General features: G+C 33.4%; 1 protein-coding gene across 2 annotated transcripts in view; it reads left to right on the top strand.

The window, feature by feature from the left end:
• Tpst (Tyrosylprotein sulfotransferase) overlaps positions 1 to 24,518 on the top strand; it is a 98,449-nt gene that overhangs the window by 4,037 nt on the left and 69,894 nt on the right. For both annotated transcript variants that reach the window (XM_008199577.3, XM_962911.5), the window contains exon 2: positions 13,185 to 13,212. The gene's annotated coding sequence lies outside the window, so the exon portion shown is untranslated. The remainder of the gene's footprint in view (positions 1 to 13,184; positions 13,213 to 24,518) is intronic.

The following is a 24,518-nucleotide window of genomic DNA, read 5'->3' as shown; positions in this document are numbered from 1 at the left end:
TGTGAAATCACTAGTCTGCTATTCGTTAGACTTGTTTTTGCAGAAAGATTAATTTACTAAAAGACGCTACGTTTGCCGTACCAAGAAATTCAAAAAACGGCACGAAAATACGGCCGATCAAAATTTCATATAAAAATATAAGGGTTTTCGGCAAAAAATGTGCGATGGTTATTGCAACATTTTCTAATGAAGAAAAAAATTATTATGATCTCGATGAGCTTGGAAAAACCAATTAATAATTTTTAATTTTCTATCAAAAGCGCAAAATCAGTTTTTGGATCACGTTAATAGGTTTTGATTTTTCTTATGATTTTTGGTCGTTTTGGCTCCGAGCTCATCATAATCAAACGATGTTTAGGAGACTTTTTCAGAATTATGAAAAATCCGAGTAAATATGTAGTTTGAATTCCAGATTCGTCTGCAGAAACGAAAAATATTACTATCGGAACATTTATCAATTTTAGATAAAAACTTTACTTTAGATGTTCGGATTTTCCAAACAATTCTGTTTAGAATTTTGTCAATTCCTGGCGATTCCAGGGTATTTCCAAAATTCCGCTAACGAGTGCTAACAAACTATTTAAATTTTTTAAAGATGTTAATAACTCGAAAAATATCGGTGCTAGCTAATAATACTTAGCATGTTCGAACTTTTTAGGCGATTATTTGTCGATTTCGGCGCATTTTGTGTGACTCCGGGTCCACAAAAAACTAAATATATAATTTGAAAAATTTTGTCCAGAAAAATCATGAAACGGTGATGGTTCTGTTTCTATCCTGGGGACCTGGCACTCCACAAATTTTGCTAAGAACTCGACAGGCTGATTTATATTTTGATCATAAAAATAAAAATAATTGTCGATTTGTGACAAATCTGGCGGTAACCAAGCAAGCATATTAGTAGATACTTATAATGTAAGTATTTACTCATAAGAATAAGCATCTTTTTATGAATACGTATTTAAGTATTTACTTTTAAGTTGAACTGATAAGTAAATGCTAATACTTATAAGATGCTAATTTTTATGAATATCACCCAATAATTGCAAAGTAAAAATAATAAATGCACAGTAAAAATGATAGATGCAAGTTTAGATTTCCACATTTTGAGTTTTGCGTTTTCCAGTTTATTCGTTCGAGGGTTATGTATCCTATTAGGACGCTGGGGCGAAGCCCCAGCCTGCAAGCTAGCTAATGAGCGTTTATTATTTAAACTGTGCAAACTGAAACTAGATACTGTGCATATACGATTTTTTTACTGGGCAAATTTTAATAAAATCCTGTGCGTGGTCAATTAAATTTTTTACTGTGCAAAAATGAATTAAATACTGATCATTTATTATTTCTACAGTGCAAAAATTAATTAAATTATTACTGATCGCTTTATTACTACCTATTTTTATTGACTCATTTTAGCACTTTTTCCTTCTGTCGCTTAATTGGAATCACGTTACGGTTCCCAAATTTCTTGCAAAAACTCGATTTAAATTGTTTTTGTCTCGACAGTTGGCACAATTTCTTAATTGATCGAATCCTTGGATTCTGGTGCATTGTTCACACATCGATGGCTTTCCTAATCCTGTTTGATTATCCAGTTCGATGATTTCTAACGCATGTTTTAGACAGGGCGTTATACCGCAATACTGTGTTTTATTTGGAACGAAATACGTCCTAATGATTAGTTTTACCACTGATTAAGTGGCTCGATCTTTCCGTCCACTTAAATAATGGTCTTAGGCTCGTTAGGGCGGACCAGCAAGACAATCAACTTGATATAAAATAGGTTTAGGAGCTACGTCAAAAGTAGTCGGGATTGAAGAGTGTTATTTTAATTGAGCAACTCTGCTGATAAACGGCGTAATTACAAGAAGTGAAAGTGCATAATTACCATTATTCCTCAACAATAACAGATGATTATCGTGTACTTGGGTTTGCCTAAAATTCGGCATCATCCGCTTGAGGTTTACGTGGTTGGGGTTTACTTCTTATGTAAATTAATTAAATCTAAAAGGCAAGTTAGTGTCACACGAACGTGGCTTACGGTACAATGATACCGCGCTATTTGTGCTATCAAAGAAGGTCAGGGATTTTTTATAATTTTCTAACACGAACCGCAAAAATAGATCAGATTACATGCACATTTCGTGCTTTTCATCCATTGTAATGCACCCGAAGCAGTTGAAATAAATTCGAATGTATATCGCCGTGATTGTATTAAATCTATTTTGTTCCGGCCAATGCGAACAACCAAATTTTAAAAAGGGATAAACCGCTGTTGTGATTTAAATTCGGTTTGTAGTTTTTTTTTAGTTTTGTGATTCTGATTTTGTTGGCGATGTATTGATTTTATATCACTAGATGAGGAGAAAAAGCTTGGTTAAATTAGTTTCTGGGCGAAATTAATTCACCTCTGTACACACATGCAAGAGGATTCGGAATGTTTAAATTGCCATAGTTGCATCAAATTTTTAATGAGTATCAAAATACAGTTAGTAATTAAAATGAAATTACTTTTTGTTCATTGATGTTTTGCAATCACGCGCGTTTGACGCTAAAACTACAAAGGCATCACTTCACAAAACACGTACTATACCGGGCGTTCAAGTTATTAGTGTTATTTTATTACATTGGTTTGAATGTCAAAATATTCGGGCGTAGAGATAAATATAATGAGATTGTTCTACTTCACAGAGATTGTTTGCCAACTGTCTTCGTGAGTGAAAAATGTTCGTATTTTACGTAAGAAAAGGTTTCTCGAGTTTAGAACAATTACTTTAAAATTGTGATTTAATTCAATTACAAATACTTTGCTAAATCAATACTTGAGCTCAACTAAAATGATTAAATTAATTTGCAAACTGTTCGGAATTACTTTTCAGACTGTTTCGATTTATTTTTACTTTGTTTGTGCCATTATTCAATTGAGTGCTTTTTTATGAGTTCTTGTTACCTCCGTTGTTTCCTAACGGCTGTTTGAATGAAGTTGTACAGGGTGCTGCATTTTTAAGAGGTGTAAAGAAAAACGAGTGACACATTATCGGGTCCGTTTTTTGAGAAAAAAAATTCGTTAAAGTTGCATCCCGCTATGGTCTTTTGTTGTCGACTTATAATCGAAAGTTTACATTTTAGCAAAATCTTAAAAGAATATATTCATATAGAGTAATTATTTCGAAAATGTTATGTACTGATTTAATAATGAAAAAAACGAGAAATAATACCTACTGTATTATTAATAACACATAAATATTTAGTTTTTTCATTATTTTGTATAAATTGTAGTGTTAGATGTTTTGCACATTTATAAATTAATTTGATGTTGGAGTTGATTTAATTTAATTTTATTAATCATTTCGTTAATTTTTGCTACTTAATTTAACATGTTTGGTAACAAGTAAAGGCATTGTTTAAAAAAATAATTTTTATATTGAGTAATATCATAAAAGTTGTGGTAATTTTTAGGTATTACTGTTCTAAGTTTAAGTAAATCGCCAAAAAAAATTTATTGTTATCTTGCATCTCCAAGAATACAAATTTTATACTTAAGAAAAATCTTTCACCAACACAGGACAGGAGTCTCCATTTTTTCGTAAATCTTAACTTGAAAAGTATTTCTCCTGATGGCAGATAACTGAAGAAATCAGTCACTTTAAAAAATTAGTTGTAAAATTTTTTAAATATAAATTTGAGTGTTTTCATATTAAAATTTTCCTCATGTGGACTTAGGCGGTTTACGTGCTATACAATTTCAAATTTTTTTTAAATCTTTTAAATATTTTTAAAGTATTTTTGAATGTCTATTTAAGTGATTGCCATTAAAATATAAAATTCGATCAAAATTGGAATTAAAGGTTTTATTTAACCATTCGTTTAGCTGTAATAACAAAGTTTTATTTTTAAATAGGAATCATAGGCGACTGAGATATTTTTGAAAAACTTATTATTTTCTGATTTGATATGTCTAGTGTGCAATACATTATTTTTAAATAATTTTTCTTTATAGTAGGCCATGAAAAAATTTTGGATTTTCAATTAAAACTATGAAAATTGTATTAGCCAACAAGTATTTATAATTTAATGATTTTTTAAACACTAATTAATTTAAAAACAGCATAATAAATCATTATTAGATCAAAATGTTGCAATTAATAAAAATTGTTTGATTTTAGATTTAAAATGGCAAGCTTATATTGTCATTTTATTTTCACATTAAACATGAAATGTCGGAAAAAAGAAACACTTATTAATTGTATGATTGCCTGTCAATAAAATTTTATTTTACAAAAAAATGTCAATCCAAACACCAAAATCAAATCCTATTTGCGGTAAAAAAATACATAACATTATCAAAGTCACCTCCATGGCACCTCACTAAATCATAAGTGTCATTTAAGTGTCGTTAAATGGTAGTGACACATCGTTTTCAATTTTTTGCACATTTTTTATGTAATTAAAATCTGCAATGATTGTATATTTGTTTATTTGAAAATTACTTTAACATAGCTTATTTTTATAATTTCACATTTTTTACTTTAATAACGGTTCACAAAATTTCTACATTATTCACACCTTTTATGTGAAATAATTTTTTCATGGCCAACTACTTTCAAATATTTTCCATATATTTTTATCAAAATATATAAAAATATCAAACTGTATTTATGTTGTTTTCAGTTTAAAAAAAAAGCTTTTCGAAAATGTCATTGCCAACTATGATTCTTATTTATAAAATTACAATTTTATGTTATTACAGCTAAACGAATGATTAAAAAAAATCGCTGATAACATTATTAAATTCTTTGTAAAAAAGTGTCTGTATAATGTCTTTGTTTCAAATTTATTTATTATTATTATAAAAGATACAAGGAAGATATGGTTTTTTTAAGATTTTGCTAAAATGTTATCTTTTGTTTATAAGTCAAAAAGAAAAGACGATAGCGGGATGCGGTTTTGACTCTCTTAGTTTCGGAGATCTCTTATACGGGCAGCACCCTGTACATAATTATGGAAATTCGATGTTAAAAATGTGACTGGGGTTAAAAAAATTGTTTTTCTTTAATCGTTCGTGCCATTAGGCCGTGCTTTGAAGAGGGCAAAAGCGTAAGGTTAATGTTTATTGATGGTCTGTTTTCTATTAGTCTAAAATCTCGTTTCCATTGTGGTTTTGCGAACAAATCGACGGGCCGCTTATGGAGGCTCATTTATAATAATAACAGTTCCACATTCGGGTAAATAACGTTTCGCTTATGCGTTGATGTATGAGTCTCGAAGAGGAAAAACGTTTGCCAACTGTTCGAATCCCTTTGAGTTTTGCTTTAATAAATAACGGCCGTTTGGAAGCGCAATCGCACACTCATGTATCCGGTGCAGGATTGTTGAATTACGACTTTATGCGGTCTAAGGCCAAATCTGGACGGGCATCTGTTCAAATAACGACGCTTCAACTCCCTATTTTTCCAACATAATTATTGTTCGAGACGTCATCTGCGCCGAACGTGAACTTTTTCGCAAAGCACTATTTAAGCGGTAAATAATACGGGCATTTTCGTGTGATTTAAAGGCATTTCTAATTACATTCGAAGTTTGCTACTAATTTGTCTAGCAATGACTTCGAATAAGACAAATACTCTGTCGAAATCCATTTCAGTGATGTGCTTTAGTAAATTTCTCGTTTGATTAATAACTTGCTAAAATCCGGTCGTAGTTGATTCGCTTAAGAGCTTCAAGTGTAATCGAGACCAGGAATGGGAATTCCGTAGACGTTTGTCGAATTATTAAAAATTCGAATTTAAAACTTTCCAATACAAAACTGCCGCATAAAAGGGAAGCGATAATGTCGCAGATAATATGCAATGCGAAAATCCTTTGGGAGAATTGTTATCGTATCGAATGAGGCCATTTTCCCCACGTTGAAACGTGTGGGATATTCGAAAGTGTCTGATTGTATTACTTAAATTAGTCTCCAAATAGCTCCTTCCACTCGTTCATTTTTTTTGAGATTATCGACGTGTAGATAGGTTTGTTTACTTGTAGGTATTTATTTTTGATATCTGTTAAATGTTCCACACATCTGTCTCATGGTTTGTTTGTTTACGTTGGATAAGGCCTAGAAAATTTGCGAATCAAGTTAATTAGCGTAATCCCTTAATCCCGTGCAAGCCTAACTATGTATGTTAATCTGGTTAGTTTATTGGTGGTGGCACATGCTTGTATCGGTTATTATCCAGTCAGGTGCTTGTATTCTCTTATCAGCTTTTGGCAGGATCAATATGTTACAATTAAAGCAAGTTGCGGAGGTTTAGCGCAAACAGGCGGTGTTTTCTTTGGAAATACGCAATACAATGGACCTGTTTCGGTGTTCTTTAACAAAATCGCTTCAATAATTCAAGTTTAATTGCATCATCTGAGCGTTTTTTTCCTTACAATTCCAGCAGTCGGCTGGATTTACCCATATTTGGTCGCTGGGTATAAATTATTATCATCGGAACCAAACAGTGTTGTCGGTAATTGGTGAGTGAAATGTCGTTTTTCCCATTCTGAGACAGACCGACCGATTAGTATTTCTGGTATCGTGATTAATGGAATAATTGTAATTTAATCGTCAGAGGGTTGCATAAAATTTTCCCTGACTTTGGCGGGTTAATTAATTACGGCTCAGACGATCTCAGGGCCACAATTGAGCAAGTCGGCCAAGTTTGTGGATGTTTTATCATGCGATGTTTAGGGGTTTGTTCAGGGCCAGGGCCTTTGGACGCCGAGGGGCATTTTACATTTTGCAGCCCCCTTGTACTAGCGCTATTTATTGCTTAAAAATCGTTGAGTTAGGCCGAAAATGGTTATTTGTGCTATTTTTGAGCATGTAGACACTTCAGAATTTTTTTTTTTTTGCAAAATTTTGTTTGAATATAGCGGAACTGCACTTAATTAGCAAAAATTATATTATTATGTTTTCTTATTTTTAAGCGTTTTAGTGTGTATTGTCAGCCAGAAATAATCATAAACGCAATTATTTTGCTAAATTTAATCAAAAACACAAAAAATTATGTCGCAGATGATGTTATTTTTACTTTCTTGGACCGCTTAAGCAAGATTTTGTTAAAACGGAACCAAAAGTTATTGACCTATGAGTTAAAAATTTAAGTATTTTTGCTTTTTCTAACCGTTTCATTTTAGAAGTAAGGCAAAACCAAGATAAAATCACGTCATGAATTTACTATCAGTAATCAGTTTTTCTGATTAATTGAACACAAGATTTTGCAAACTTGCAGATGGATCAAAGTAAATGCAGTTTTTTAATGTTTCACAAAAAACTACCTGAACATTGTTAAAATTACTCTAAAATTAAGCAATTATTTCGACCGTTTATCAAGATTTTTTGCAAAATTTTACTGAACCGGTCTTTAAAATCAATAAATTATTGAATCGAAAATCATATGATTTTAAGATTTTTGCATTATACTGGGTGGTCCACGAGTAATAATGAGCCTGAATATTTTTTTTAACCAACCAATATTACATTTTATAGATAAATTGCAATAATTCACCTAGAACTTGCAAGTACTTTCAGTTCAAATGTCGGCGAATTAGCTCGAGAAAGCATTTTTTTCCACTTTTTTCAATTTAGTTCTCTAATTTTTTACCAGATTTCATCAAAAGATACCGGGCGTATAAGTTGAATCAATAATTTTAATATTGCTTTTACCTTTTTTGTGACTTTTCGCACATTTTTGACCAAAGATGGACATATAATTTCTCCAAAAATCAACAAATTTGTGTATTTTCTAGTCAAAAATAGTTGACGTGTGCAAATCCTACTAGATTCGCAGTGGCCATGATTTTTAGTAACAATGTTTTTTGGGACTTTACTAAACAAACTCAGTTAACTAAAAATTTTTAGAGATAAATTAAATATTTTTGTTTAATTTTTTTTATTTAAAGAAAGTCATCTAAGGATTCAACGCTAAAGTTTGAAATTATGTTTCACCTTTACGTTCATTTCGTTTTCTCTCAAAACAAAAGGTATTTCTCCTTTATTAGTATGTGCTCTTACGTTTACAATTTAGCGCCTTTACGTACTTTTACTTTTTGCCGCATTATTTTCTTATTTCTTTCAGTTTTATGCTCCGCTTTACGTTTATACGTCTATGTGTTCTCTCAATCTCTTATTTTTGCTTACGTCTTGTTTCACTTACCTTTTCTACACTTTTTTTCATAGAAAAATTGTTACCCTGATCCGGGTGCGAACACCCGACCTCCCCCGTCGTAAGTGGCGCTTATACCACTGGGCCACCAGGGCCCTAAGTACTGACCATCTTTTGCAGATATTTTAACACAAACTTTTTAAATAAATCAACAGTACAAACTATATAATTGCAATAATTCACCTAAAATAAATTCAATTCAAAAGTCAGCGAATTAGCTCGAGAAAACATTTTCTTCCACTTTTTTTCAATTTATTTCTCTAATTTTTCACCAGATTTCATCAAAAGATACCGGGCATATAAGTTGATTTTACAGTTTTAAAATTGTTTTTATCTTTTTTGTGACTTTCAGCACGTTTTTGACCGAAAATGGACATAATTTCTCCAAAAATCACCAAATTTGTGTATTTTCTAGTCAAAAATAGTGGACTTGCGCAAATCGTATCGGATTCGCAGTGGCCATGAATGTTTTTCGAGACTTTACTAAACAATCTCAGTTAGCTAAAAATTTTTTTGGGGTAAATTAAATGTTTTCGTTTCATTTTTTTATAATTTAAGAAGAAAGTCATCTAAGGATTGATTCAACGCTAAAGTTTGAAGTTATGTTTCACCTTTACGTTCATCTCTTTTTCTCTCAAAACAAAAGGTATTTTCCCTTTATTAGGATATGCTCTTACGTTTACAGTTTGGCACCTTTACGTACTTTTACCTTTTGTCGCAATATTTTCTTATTTCTATCAGTTTTATGCTCTGCTTTACCTCTATACGTCTATGTGTTCTCTCAATCTCTTATTTTTGTTTACTTGTTGTTTCACTTATTTTTTCTACACTTTTTTTGAGAAAATCTTAATTTATGCCGCCCGGGTGCGGGGCACTCCTGGCGCGGCCCTGGGTTTGTTATTCAAATTGTTTTGGCAAACAGCGCGTTCCATTAACGGACTGCCAATGGAAAGACTAATTCGGAAAAAGGAGTAGAAGGTTGAACTTTGGCCCGGTTTTTGACCGGTGAACTTTTGCATAAAGAGGCAATGTAGGGTGGAACAAATTACACAACTCGCGCTTTCGACGTTATTAACTGCGGTTCCTGCTTACACACGAAGATGTTTTTAAAACTTTTGAAGAGCCAAGTTTGTAGGGCCAGTATAGGGCGTCCTGTTTTGGGTAATTTCTCGTCAAATTAGAGCCTGCGAGCTATTTAAATCACTTCCTTCCGCATAAAGGGCGCCCCATTATTTATCGTCGTTTGAAACGCTTTTATATTACTTCATTCCGTCATATAGGACCTGGGAGCTAATTTAGCGTGAAATTTTTCCGCCCCGTCACGCTCCAGCTTATTAAATCATCAGCGTTATAACGTCAAGCCTAAAACTGTCTAATTTAAATTCGCAAGCAATGCCTCCCAATTAATAAGCAGTGTATAATGCAAGGTAAGTAAAGCCTCCCGTGGGAGATATGTAAACTACACCGATGATTAGACCGGGAGCATCTCGCCCGTCCTTCAGATTCCTGAAGGCTTCCCAGGGACGTCCCGGGCCCATCAACAACACAACCGGAGGCTCTCCCGGGATCGAGCTTTGCGGAAATCAGCATTATATCCGAGATCCGTCCGTCTAATCTATTGACGGTCAAAAAAAACGAACATATGTATTGTGAAAAAGGGGACGAAGACGTGTGTCTGTTGGGAAAAGACGAGGCGGATCTCGATCAGGTGACGTTTAATCTTTGCCGAGAGGAAAAATGTATTTGAGACTTGGAGAGTTTACCGAACGGATCCTTTTTTACGGGTCACGTCGGCGGCCAATCGACGATGAAAATCAATCCGCCGGACTGAGAGGATTTGACACGTTATATGGAAATTACGGCGACTGTTGATTTTCGGGATTAGAGTCCATTCGGTGTCATTTAACAAATATTGCGGTTTTATTGGACATTAAATAATAATACAGGGGATAAACGTGTCTAATAGACCGTTGTGCCTAATACAGATTTAACCGGAAAACGGGAAAAATGCCCACGGTGTGCGGAAATTTAATTAATTTGTTTGACATGTTAAAAAAATACGTACGAATAGATTTATTAGTGAAAAATAAATACAGGCTACAGGCTGATTTTTTAGAGCCTACATTACATACTTTTTAACTTCTAATATAGTTAGAACTTAATTTTTTTTCAAGATGGCTGAACTTACGAAACTACGAGAATTTTTATTTTTTTTGCATTTTGAATTCGCCTTGTTAAACTGAGAAAATGTACCTTGATTGTTAGTACTTATCTGTCATAATTTTTGAAGTAACAAGTGTTCAATAATTGTTCTGATCAGATCGCCTATGTGTGGCAATTGTCACAACAAACGTATGTCTCGGTTAACATTACAAAACAATGACAGATGACAGCTGTCAGTGCTGTCAGTGTCAAGCCAAAAATTCACATGTTCAACTGAGCTTGAGTAAATTCTTGAACGTCTGCATACAATTATCATGATTTGCAATGTGATTTTTATCAAAAACTTCTAAATGCAAAAATAAGACAACATTTAGACAGTTGACAGCAAACCATATGAACTTATCACGCAACCTACGTTCATGCTACAAAGAGAAAACCACAGCAAACCACGACCAGAACAATTATTAAACACTTGTTATATCAATTTTTTTGGTAAAATTGTTATTTGCAGGGGTTCATTTCAAATATCACAGGCTTTGAACTTTTTACAATAAGTGAATAATTTTTTTGCATTTAATATCCAAAGGCCCGAAGGGTCTCCTGAAATTTTTGAGATTGTAAACTGTCAAATTGCAAGGCTACTGTGATATTTTGAAAATGATGATTAAAAAATGATTGTAACAGTTTTTTCAAATAGAATGACATTGTTTTTTCAATGGCAATCAAAAGAACATCAATTTTTATGCAAACTTTTATTAATATGTTCTATATTTATCTCTTACAGTTTTTGAAATAAGCGCAAAAAACAGAATTCTAGCTCATTATTTTCATTTTTAATCGAGTAAACTTTCGAAAAATATTTACTAGGTAATAATAAACTATAATTAAATATTACTATTTTACTGCTTATTCGATAATGAACCAGCTAAAAATTAAATAAAATGTTGATGTTTGACAATTGTTGACCATTTTGCAAGGTCTACCTGATTAACTATAAAAATTACGAAGTAAAATCCGTTTTTTAGATTATTTTCAAAAATTGTTAGTGATAGGTATAGGACGTAATGATAAAAATCACCATAAATATTATTGTTTTTTTTGATTGCCGTTAAGAAAACAGGGTCGGTCTATTTGAAAAAACTAAATTATAGCCGATTTTTGATAACCATTTTGAAAAAATCATACTAGCCTTGAATTTCGACAGTTGATAATTTTAAAAATTTTAGAAGGTTCTTCGAAACTTCGGTTATCGAATGCGAAAAAAATTATTCACTTATCGCAAACGGTTCAAGGGCTGTGATATTTTAAATAAACCCTTGCAAATGAAAGTTTTATCAAAAAAATTGACATATGTCAAAAACTATGACTGTTAAGTACCAACAACTTGGGTAAGTTTTACTCAGTTTGAGAAGGTGAATTCAAAAATGGAATAAAAATGTTTTGTTACTATTGAAAATTTTAAAGTTGGCGCCAATTTTTCGTAGCTTAGCCATTTTGAAAATAATTTATTTAAACTAGGAATGGTCGATTTGCATCGAGTACAAAATTTTAAGGCTCTAGCTTTATTGGATGTTAAAAAGTTTCTAATGTAGGCCCTAAAAGAGTCACCCTGTATATGTACAATAATGTAACATATTTTACGAGTTTTACGGTATATTGTGTCTTACTAAAGTGGACTTTAATGTACTCGTAACCAAAGTAAGGTAAAATGTTCAACGATTTGACATTTGTCTTTGTTCTGAATTACACATAGGTACAGCATTTTAAATATAAAATATAAATTTTAAAATTCTGGTAAAGTATTTAATTTGTCGTTTGTTTGGACTTTTCATTTCGTCAAAAAAGCATAAAATCGTTCTAAATAATTATTTTTGGAGTTTTTAAAAAATAACATTAAATAAATTAAAACCATCTATTTTCATAAGAATTAACAAGTTTTAAATTTACGTAGGAACAGAGCATAAACGGAAGCGTATGTTTGTTAGTTTAATGTAGTAATTTGTCATTGATTTGGATAATCGATATATTCAAATGATTTTTGTTTTCCTCTAAGCAAATCAAATATTGACTAATTTAAATGAACATTCAGCAATAAATGTATTGAAACAATGTGATTAGTTAAATACTAATTTAAATTCATCGCTTCAAACGAATAGTTCGGGTGAATTTTTGTATAAACAAGTAGTACTGGCAAAGCGACGAGAGAAAGAGAAATTATTGCAGTGCATTATAAAATAAAATAAAAAATAATGTCAACGCTCGCAGAAACCAGATGTTATTATACCATTTTTTCAGCAAATCAGTCATTGGTTGGAAAGTGTATCAAATCCAAGAAGCGACGCTTTTATGTGTGATGTAATGTAGTTGAAACACATTAATGCTAAATTTGTTTCTTGTATAAATTTAATGTATTGATTGCGAAATTAATAATGTGTAAAATTAGTTTAATGAGAAACAAGATTAGTAAGACTAAACAAGTGGGAATTTCGGAAATTGTTTATTGCTGCATGTCGTATTTTAGCTGCAGGTGGGATACAGCTTTACATTGTGTCTGTTTAATTCGCTCCGAATTAATTAATTTGCGAGTTGACCATTTTCTGATTTGTACATTTTCATTTTGGAGCGAGTAATTCAACAACAGCAATGTAATAAAATACATCCATTACATTTCAATTTAAATTTCCTCATCCCTTTGTTTATTTTTAATGAAGGGAATTAAGTTCGCGTTGTTACATTTTGATGATGGAGCAGACATCAAACGATTGTATAAATTTGCAATCTAAAGAAAAACCGCCAGTAATTTAGAATTTTGTTCTGTTTCAGGACACTCGAGAGCAGTTTCCAATTTTACGTAAGTAACAAAGACCTTTTAGTTTCTTTAGGTTCCATTAAACAAATGAAAGGAACAAATATATAATGAAAACCGCTTCTAGTGGGAAAAATATTATAATTTACCTAGAAGTTTCACTAGCAAATAATGTTGAAAAACAATGATATTTCACCGGAAGCAGTTTTCGCACAATTGAAATTTTATTCATTAAATAAGTCGACGGTGTTGACTGTTGAATCAGGGATTTCCTCCATAAATGAATAATTCACCCCGACAACGAAATTAATGTGAATCGAAAATCCATTACCTATGCTGCTATTTTCGGAGTGCTCTTTTCATTTGGCTAATGGGAAATTAATTTCGTCCATAGTTAACATTTCTCGATGGTGTGTTTGCAACTGACAATAGTTAATAACAAAATAACAAATCTATTAATCTGGCATTGTTTTTCCAATTGTAAATTGACAAATTCATTGACGCTTGATTTATCCTCAAAAACACACTGCTACAATTTTCAGCGTAATTTTTGTGGCGGAATGACACGAGGTTCGACCTGTTCATTGATAATCTCCTGTTTACGACAAGCTGTCGCTGCAATTTGCTGGATTTACGTTTTTCCGCTTTAATTTCAAGCGATTGCGCCCGACAGGATTTTTATCACGACAAATTAAAATCTTATCAACAAATTTGTGGGTTTAGTTTGAAACAAATTATGAAGTTACTGAGACGGTGGTATAGTTAATAGTTATTCGGTTAATAAACGAAATGTTTAAAGCACGAACGAGCGATAGCGAGCCCACCTAAAAAATCTCGTTACTTTTTTTCAGTTTTTATTTGTTTATTATTTTTTATTTCGGACGTCACGAGCAATACATACGATATTTTGAATCTTTGCAACTTTGTATAAACATAAATTACATTTATAAAAATAAGTATCCATTGAAAGATTAGTTTTTTGTAAAAAAAGGTAAAAAAAATATGTTAAAAAAACGTAAATTTGGTTTTTTTGATTTTTGAAAAAAAGCCCCTTGATTCAGAAAACTTATTGCTTTCTATTGAAACCAATAAAAAGGATTTTGAATCAGATTTAGATTCGAATTGAATTACGAAGACCATCTACATTTTTTTGGAACTCAGTGACAAACGAAAGACTTAATTTTTGGTTTGGCTCTAACTAAAGTATAGAATCGAATCGAAAATAGCGAAGTCTTTATAAACTCTGAGAACCTTTAATTTAATTCTTCTAATCAAAATAGAGGAATTTTGTTACATTGTGAGTAATTATAATCTAATCTAACTTATTATTTAATATTTATTAACAATTTACTAGTTTTAAGTACGCATTTTGAGATTATTCGTTTCTAAGGAGAAAATTTTTGCTGGAAGTTAACAAAACTGGTACAACTCTAAACGGTAAAATAAAAAGTTTCATAGAAAACGCATTTGATATTATTTTTCTGGCGGCTGCAGATTTTTTTTAATTTAGTAGGTAATCATTTTTGATCAGTTTATTAATTTGGCAACATGCAAAATTAACTGAAATTTGGACAGTGTCGGAGAAATATTAGATTATTTATTACTGATATTTGGTGTTATGTGCCCAACAAAAATTTTGTTGGTCCACCTATGTGCCCACCCAAAAATTAGGAGCTAGTTCCGCCACTGGTCCTCGAGGTAGACCATTTTAAAATGTGAATTTGCCATGATCAGAGGAGTTAAAAACCCTTACATTATTTTTCCAAAAAGTCCGTACTTTCTTCAGAAATTTTTATTAACCCAACTGTTGGGAACCACTGTGTAGTTCGTTAGCAATAAATTTTTTTATTAAATAAAATGAAGATGGTGGCGCATTGGCGTTTTGAGAATTTTTCAACATTGTGGCTAACATGTCCATATGTGTGGAAAGTTCGCATCCCGGTCCGGGCAAAAAAAATGTTTTTTTTTCGTAAAATTTAATAATTAAACACAAATTGAAATAGATGAATAACGTAGTGGATCAAGAAGTTAATTTACCTCTGCTGTTTTCTCAATAATATTAAAATTTACGCTAATTTTTATAATTTTAGTTCAGCGGTTCTCAAAATTTGGGACTTTAATTGCAGAACAATTTTTTGGGAAAACTATCAATTTTGCTTAATCGATCTGTCTTGCCATTCTCTATCAACCGTTAAATTTTTGCTAAACCATTTTCCTAACACGCTGTATTATTATAAATAAACAAAAATAATTATGGAATATTAAAATGTATTATGTTAGTCGTCATTGTTCTTAATCTGTATTAGAACAACTGGTTATTTATATCAAAATATCATCAAAACGTCAAAATCTCAAAAACAGTTACTTAATGAAATAATTAATACAGTCACGATAAAAAAAATCTTTTCGATATGGTGCGGTTAATGTGTACATTTGGCTAATTTATAAATCAGCTGGATAGTTTGTAGATTAACTTGTTTGTTGAAATTTTTGACCTAAAAGATTTTAGTCGGACCTTTGCTATCCGGTCCGGTTGGTAAGGGTGTCATTCTTTTTGATCGTGACTGTACATCCTTTTTTAAATAAAATAATTCATTAATATCGAAATTAATAAACGGTGAAGAAAAAACATAATATTATGGATGCAGTTTGTCTTTTAACCTAGCTCATTTTCATGGGAAGTTTTCTTTATTTTTTTTCTTTTGATTAGCAGGCTATTCTCGCATTTAAGGTGTTGGTGACACTCGAAAAAACTTGCTGAAACTATTAGGGATCTAATGAGGCGATGCTTGACTGGGCTCAAGTAATAAAATTTAATATCTCGTTTCGAGATATCTGCAGATTCTTTGTGGTACATCCAGCTTCCTGTATAGGGCAAAAAGTTGAAAACTTTATTTCATTGTTATGTTACCCTAAAGGTCCATTCCCATATAGCGGTCCTTTTTTTATCGCAAATTCCAAACAATCCTCTAACCCTTCTCGTTGATATTCAAATTACTGGGCAAGTCATTTCGCCAACAATCAACTTTGACCCTTTTACGTCCAGTTGTAAAAACATGGTTATCCGTCCAGTCATAGCGATCAAAGGTGGTTTGGGTAAAATCGCATTAAACATAAGGAAATAATGATTGAGGAGAAGCCTAGACCATCAGGCTGTCGCCATTCCGCCGGATTCATTCCGGAAATTACCAGCAGCAGGTGGTCACTATCAGAATTACACGTGTCCAGGTTTGATAACACGATGTGTATGGGGATCGTAAGTTTGAAACTAAACACTGCGGATCCTGTAATCGTCCGGCTCCGAAACCGAATGTGAGTTATCCTTCGAACGTGGGTCCTTCATTTATTGTGGTCACTGGGAGATATTTAATCTTAAATCGATGCCGACCCTCTTAATCTTGAATTAGGAGATGTAGGGGCTAGGTACATATTTTCGAGGCCGATTGGCCGGATTATCGAGCTTTCGATGCTGAAAGCTCCAAGTTTTAGCCGAAATGCTTTCAAAGAGTTGTGCGTAAGTGTGCAGTAAATTGCACTACCGCAAGGATGAGGGCCTGAGGGCGGCAGGAACGGGTCATTGCCTCCACCAATTGCTCTGAGCAGACACAACTGCCCATCGCGCCTGACACTAATAGCTTTAAAAACGAAACTGGACGCAAATCCGCATTATCATCGCAGATTTTTTCCTTTTTAATTAAAGACAACCGGGCTTTGTTTCTCCACAATTGCGATTGTAATTGCGTCCATTATTCGAAAAACATTGCGATATAGTTGGGGTTTGAAACCACTCAATTAATTAAAGAACACTCCCATATTTGCGTCACGTATTTTGCGGGAAATGCGGGAAATTCATCGTGTTTTCTTTTGATTAGCGGGCGCTGCGCGGCATCAGATACGAAAAACATCGAATTAGAGGAGCTCTCTTTGTAATTTTATCACCTTCGCTGTTACAGATCACGTTTAATTCAGGTGATCGGTGTTTGAAACTTTCATGACATTGTCTTGATGGTAATGTGAGACACGATACATTACCTTGTTTTTGTTTTATCGGATTAGAAGTTTTGTCTCAAAGTTGCGTACTGCAGTCAGTGGCGTGTTATAGCGGAAGCCTAAGAAGCCCGGGCTTTTGAAAAGGATTTTTTCTTTAAAGAAATAATAAAATTGTGTATTGGTCGGTCAGAACAAAATAAATTCATGGTCATTGTTTTATTTATGAAAATTGTTTTATTAATGAAAAATTCGGATTTTTTAGTTTCTTGCCAATTGGCCACGAGGGAAGTAAAAAAACTGTTCTAAGTCGATTAAAATTTACAAAGAAGGTCTTAATTATAACTTTCAAGACTAGGACATCTAATGAACCCTTGGACTGACTAAAAAAATTGAAGTTGAAAAATATTGATGCAAACAAACATGTTTTCTAATCTTGTAATTCTGTTGAAAATCTTTGCTTATAAAGCGATGACTGACTATACAGGCTGCTCAAAAACCGGCGCACTAACTCAATGCTGTGTGAATTGCTTAAATATAAAAGGAAAAATGCTACAAAAATTCTTTGTATTAAAGTTATTGATAAATAATGAATTTTAAATAAATGATTTGTGGCAACGTTGTCTAACAATCATAATTTTATCAACAAATTGTGATTTTTTTTGATAAATTTTAATTTTTTTTCAATTCAAAAAATTGCTGAAGTCTGATAGTAAATTTAAAAATAATTAGTCATTGTTGTGTTAGGGAACGATTACTTAAAGGCATTGGCAACTTATTTTACCTGTTTTATGTTATATTTTTAACGGAAATTGAAAATATCATTTTTTCTTTACCATTAGGTTTTTTTCAAAATATTCTTTAATGAGAAATAAGCGAGATAATCGCTTCAAAGGGAAGAAATTGTGACGTAACAACTGCCTCTCATCATAGAATCCTATTATCACTGGACCTTCTCAATCACCAAAAACTTGACAGACTAATTTTTGACTGATTTCCATTCCACATTTTGTCTTGAACTTCGCGAAAACATCTGAGAAATTTTGATAAACTCTGACAGTGTCACTTGAAAGTTAAAAACCATTTGATCTTAATATTGTACCATAATTGCAAATTTAAATCGAAATAATTTGAGTTAGAGAGCATAAACAGATAAACGGTTTTCATTACTGTAATAAGCGTTTTCAGTATCTTAAGACAAATTTGTTTTTTAAGTTGCCAATGCCTTTAATAGGAAACATAAAAACATTAAAAAATAATGAAAACTGAAGAAGTTAACAAAATAAGTTTAGAACTTCAGATTTTTTAAAGTATAACTTTAGGACTTTTTTCAAAATTTTTCTCGTAATCTATACATGCTTTTCAACAACGTAGATCTTTTTCAGCATAGAAAAGTGTAAAAGATTAGCGTAAATCCAGATTATCTAACCTTAAATTAAATGCGTTATAGTAACAATTTGCATCAAAAATGAAGTGCTTAGTGCCCTCAGTTTAGACAAAACTATTAACGTAGTATTTGCTGGAAAAAACCTTGAACCATCAACAGTCATTGTTGTTTTTAATCATCTCTATTTTTTTCTATTTTTTAATTATGTAAGTATGTATTATTAGATTATTACTAATTACTATATTATAAATAAACAATAGTCGTTTATTAGGGTACAATTAATAAATAAATAAAAGAGAAGCAGCCAATGATATCTTGAATATATCAAAAATTGAAATATAAAAAATAATATGTATCTATTTTTACAATATCTCTAAAACCAATAGTATCAAAAAATTCAGCATTGTCTATTTGCTAACCTATTTTTCTCTGTGGCTGAAATTTTTTCCAATTTTTTTCTACAATTACTTGTAATTAAATTAATTAATTACTAGTAAAAAATTGTGTCATCTGAGAACAAGCAATGCTTAAGTAAATGGTGTTGTGCCATCAAAATCTGTAAAAAAATGTTGCTAGTTCCAAAAATTATTGATAAATGAAAAATTCAAATAAACGTTATATTGGTTTTATTTTTTTATGAATATTTTTTTGCACGAAAACATATAAGCTTCGTTGTTTGAGAATCACACTAGAAATCATACAAATTCGAATAATTAATATTTTCATAATTTTAATTTTGATATCAATATTCTTAGGGCCGGTTTATAGAAAGCTTTATTAAAATTTAATTCGTTATTAAAAGTTAACAACGCGAATGGACCAATCAAATTTATTCAATTTGGTCACGTGATCAGTTAATTACGCATTTAATTGCAGATTAACTTAATGACGCAGAAAGCGAAATTAAGATTCAATTCAAAATTAAACTAATTCGAATTAAGTTGCCATTTAAAATGACAAATGTCTAGTTAATCGTGTTTAAAATTTAACTGCATTTAAAATGTTCTGTAAACTGGCTCTTAGGACCAGTTTATAGAAGCGTCATTAATTTAATCTGCAATTAAATGCGTGATTAACTGATCACATGACCAAACTGAACCAATTTGATTGGTCTATTCGCTTGTTAATTTTTAACAACGAATTAAAATTTAATAAAGCTGTCCATAAACCGGCCCTTAATTAATTTTAATTCGAAAGATGGAAGAAAAATTTCTGGAAAAATTCACATATAGAGACATAGAGAAAAACTTATTAAGTATTTAATAGCAAACGCTGAATTCGGTATGACTTTTAGTTTTTTTCGAACGGGGCGAAATTTTTAGGGCTTTGAGCCAATTGATACGCCCCTGACTACAGTGGAGTTTTAAAAAAGGGGAAAAGGATTCGATCGACTCGGCGTTCCTCCGATGGATTTAGGGTTCGGATGCGAGTCGACCATAAATTATTCAACACGAAAATATACTCAGGAATATACTCAGGATGTAACCTTGATGACTGCTCCCCGGTTATTTAATATTAACGGGGGAAACAGTGGAGTTTGGTTTCATAAACAATGTGGTGTGGATCGATAAAATAACGACGTTGATTTTTTAATTATGTTAGGTAGTTTCATGGAGTAATCACCGAATTTTAAACTGCATTGGTACAGTAGTGCAGACTAGGTATACATACATCTCTTGGGATAATAAATAAACGAAATGGTATTTGCTTTGCAGAATCTAGAACACGAATAAATCGCACAGCATACAATAATTATTTCGGAGATAATTGCATTGTTTGTGATTATTCCTCCACTCACATCGTGTAGCTATTGCCGAAAAGAGCGCAATTCTCAATGCTAATTAAGTAATTTATTTAAATAAATGCACACGGCGCAAATTATTTTTGATGGAGGTTCGTTGTCGAGCGAATTCTAAAAAGATTTAGTTCTTGGTGGCGACGTCTTCGCAGAATAAAGCGCCTTATCCGAATTGCATTCCAGATAATTGCACTCTAATATCTTCATCCGTTACAACATCCAGATTAATGACGCAAAGACTACAAAAACAATCCGAACTCCGGGCCCATTTCGTTATTAAACTTGCGCCTCAATCTGGGTAGGATTTATTCACGTGTTTTAGCACGGACTTAACGTACAGGTTTTAATTTGGGCTTCTTTCTCACCGGGGGCGCAACCTCCCGCCACACAATGCCTCCATCTGGTGAGCTTACCGACCCCACAGCTGACATTGCACGGCGACCATTTGGTCCAACGGTCCCACACTTTGGGCCTCCTGTTTTCGCGCTTATTCGGGGACGTCTCCGGGTGCATTACGACTATTTCGGTGGCAGAGCGTTTGTATTGGCGGAGGGCGGTCCCGCACTTGTCCATGCTGCGGGCTTGAGCCGCCACAAGGACCAGGAGGAGAAGACAAAGGACGCGGAGTGTCATCGCAGTTTTGACAGATTTTTGACGGCGGAATGAGATCACTTCACGAAATCTCTTTGTTATTTCGGCTGACACGTTGTATTGTACGAAAGCGCTGAAGGGTCACACACAAAAAACTTTTTAGACTAAATTGCCAGATACTAAGTCGGAATTGCCAGTTAGTATGTCCGAATTGCCAGTTAGTAAGTCGGAATTCACAGTTAGTACGTCGCAATTGCCAGTACTAAGTCGGAATTGCCAATTAGTAAGTCGGAATTGCCAGATACTAAGTCGGAATTGCCAGATACTAAGTCGGAATTGCCAGTTAGTAAGTCCGAATTGCCAGTTAGTAAGTCGGAATTGCCAGTTAGTAAGTCCACATTGCCAGTTAGTAAGTCGGAATTGCCAAATACTAAGTCGGAATTGCCAGTACTAAGTCGGAATTGCCAGTTAGTAAGTCGGAATTGCCAGTACTAAGTCGGAATTGTCAGTTAGTAAGTCCACATTGCCAGTTAGTAAGTCGGAATTGCCAAATACTAAGTCGGAATTGCCAGTACTAAGTCGGAATTGCCAATTAGTAAGTCGGAATTGCCAGTTAGTAAGTCCGAATTGCCACTTAGTATGTCGGAATTGCCAGTACTAAGTCGGAATTGCCAGTTAGTAAGTCCGAATTGCTAGTTAGTAAGTCCGAATTGCCAGTACTAAGTCGGAATTGCCAGTTAGTATGTCCGAATTGCCAGTTTGTAAGTCCGAATTGCCAGTTAGTAAGTCGGAATTGCCAGTACTAAGTCGGAATTGCCAGTTAGTAAGTCCGAATTGCCAGTTAGTAAGTCGGAATTGCCAGTACTAAGTCGGAATTGTCAGTTAGTAAGTCCACATTGCCAGTTAGTAAGTCGGAATTGCCAAATACTAAGTCGGAATTGCTAGTACTAAGTCGGAATTGCCAATTAGTAAGTCGGAATTGCCAGATACTAAGTCGGAATTGCCAGTTAGTAAGTCCGAATTGCCACTTAGTATGTCGGAATTGCCAGTACTAAGTCGGAATTGTCAGTTAGTAAGTCCGAATTGCCAGTTAGTTAAGTCGGAATTGCCAGTTAGTAAGTCGGAATTTTCAGATACTAAGTCGGAATTGCCAGTACTAAGTCGGAATTGCCAGTTAGTAAGTCCGAATTGCCAGATACTAAGTCGGAATTGCCAGTTAGTAAGTCGGAATTGCCAGATACTAAGTCGGAATTGCCAGTTAGTAAGTCCGAATTGCCACTTTGTATGTCGGAATTGCCAGTACTAAGTCGGAATTGTCAGTTAGTAAGTCGGAATTGCCAGATACTAAGTCGGAATTGCCAGTTAGTAAGTCCGAATTGCCAGTTAGTAAGTCCGAATTGCCAGCTAGTAAGTCCGAATTGCCAGTACTAAGTCGGAATTGCCAGTTAGTATGTCCGAATTGCCAGTTTGTAAGTCCGAATTGCCAGTTAGTAAGTCGGAATTGCCAGTACTAAGTCGGAATTGCCAGTTAGTAAGTCCGAATTGCCAGTTAGTAAGTCGGAATTGCCAGTACTAAGTCGGAATTGTCAGTTAGTAAGTCCACATTGCCAGTTAGTAAGTCGGAATTGCCAAATACTAAGTCGGAATTGCCAGTACTAAGTCGGAATTGCCAATTAGTAAGTCGGAATTGCCAGATACTAAGTCGGAATTGCCAGTTAGTAAGTCCGAATTGCCACTTAGTATGTCGGAATTGCCAGTACTAAGTCGGAATTGTCAGTTAGAAAGTCCGAATTGCCAGTTAGTTAAGTCGGAATTGCCAGTTAGTAAGTCGGAATTTTCAAATACTAAGTCGGAATTGCCAGTACTAAGTCGGAATTGCCAGTTAGTAAGTCCGAATTGCCAGATACTAAGTCGGAATTGCCAGTTAGTAAGTCGGAATTGCCAGATACTAAGTCGGAATTGCCAGTTAGTAAGTCCGAATTGCCACTTTGTATGTCGGAATTGCCAGTACTAAGTCGGAATTGCCAGTTAGTAAGTCCGAATTGCCAGATACTAAGTCGGAATTGCCAGTTAGTAAGTCGGAATTGCCAGATACTAAGTCGGAATTGCCAGTTAGTAAGTCCGAATTGCCACTTTGTATGTCGGAATTGCCAGTACTAAGTCGGAATTGTCAGTTAGTAAGTCGGAATTGCCAGATACTAAGTCGGAATTGCCAGTTAGTAAGTCGCAAAATTGCGCATTAGCTAATGCACCATACAGATCGGAGAAGTAGTGAAGATAGCAAGGGTACCTACATGCTAGCATATATACAATTATAGCGGACCTGTTGAATATTGCTAATTTATACTGGCTGTTCCGCCAAAACCCCGCATTAGAAGTGTTGGAAATTCTGATAATTATTTATTTGAAAATTAGTATTCAACTATCATTGGTTAGGTCCTGCGCATTTATTTTCATGATAACGACGCTTTCGGTTGTTCTGGAAATCGTAGTAATTAACTTTTTGTATTATGTGCGTTAAGTACTATTCAGCAAAATAAACTCTTTACCATATAATAATACAGAAGATCTAAGCACTCTAATAATGCCTTGATATAATTGTTTTTAAATTGAGCATAGGAGTACCTAATAGTGTTATGTGTTATGTAATATTCAGTAAAATAAAAACCTCAATGTATATATCTTACTAATCAATAAACGACAAGTTTTCTTCAAGATTTTGTTATAGTACTTTCCGTGAAAATAAAATAAATTATATACAAGTTATAATTACGATTGTTATAGCAGCGGCGCAATATATTAATACACAGGGTGTTAGGAAATGGCTATTTGGTACATGAGTGTGTTATGATCAGACGAGTTAAATACTCTTATGTCATTTTCTCAAAAAGTGTACACTTTCTTCAAGAATTTTTATTTACCCATCTGTTGAGAGTCACTGGCTTACTAACTGGCAATTCCGACTTAGTATCTGCCAATTCCGACTTAGTATCTAGCAATTGCGACTTACTAACTGGCAATTCCGACTTAGTAATTGGCAATTCCGACTTAGTATCTGGCAATTCCGACTTACTAACTGGCAATTCCGACTTAGTAACTGGCAATTCCGACTTAGTATCTGGCAATTTCGACTTACTAACTGGCAATTCCGACTTAGTAACTGGCAATTTAGTCTAAAAAGATTTCTGTGTGTGACCCTTCAGCGCTTTCGTAGTATTGCTTTACTTTCAAGGCTCTAAGTCATCGGAGTGAATTACGGTTTGTGGAAGTCGGAAAGAAGTTGCTGTCGACTTGAAAGTTGGGTAATACGTTATATTCTCATTACACGTGACCGTAAAACCGCTCGTAAAGGCTCCAAAAGCGTATTTGATGATAAATATTAATACAACGGATTGGTTTTATCGTCGTTATCACTTTTATGTCTCGTAATTTCCACAATAATGTTGGCAGAGTCGTATGTGTTGAATTATCTCATAAATATGGAAACTGGATAGGGTCGCACTTTTTAATTTTTTCCACTGGAAAATTGGATTTTTGTTTTGCTTTGCCTCTTTTCATCAAACGTCACTGACTTGCGTTCTTAATTAG

The sequence above is a fragment of the Tribolium castaneum genome, chromosome 2, assembly GCF_031307605.1.
Source record: "Tribolium castaneum strain GA2 chromosome 2, icTriCast1.1, whole genome shotgun sequence".
In the NCBI taxonomy this organism is placed as follows: Eukaryota; Metazoa; Arthropoda; class Insecta; order Coleoptera; family Tenebrionidae; genus Tribolium; species Tribolium castaneum.
This window is presented reverse-complemented; position numbering and strand designations above follow the sequence as displayed.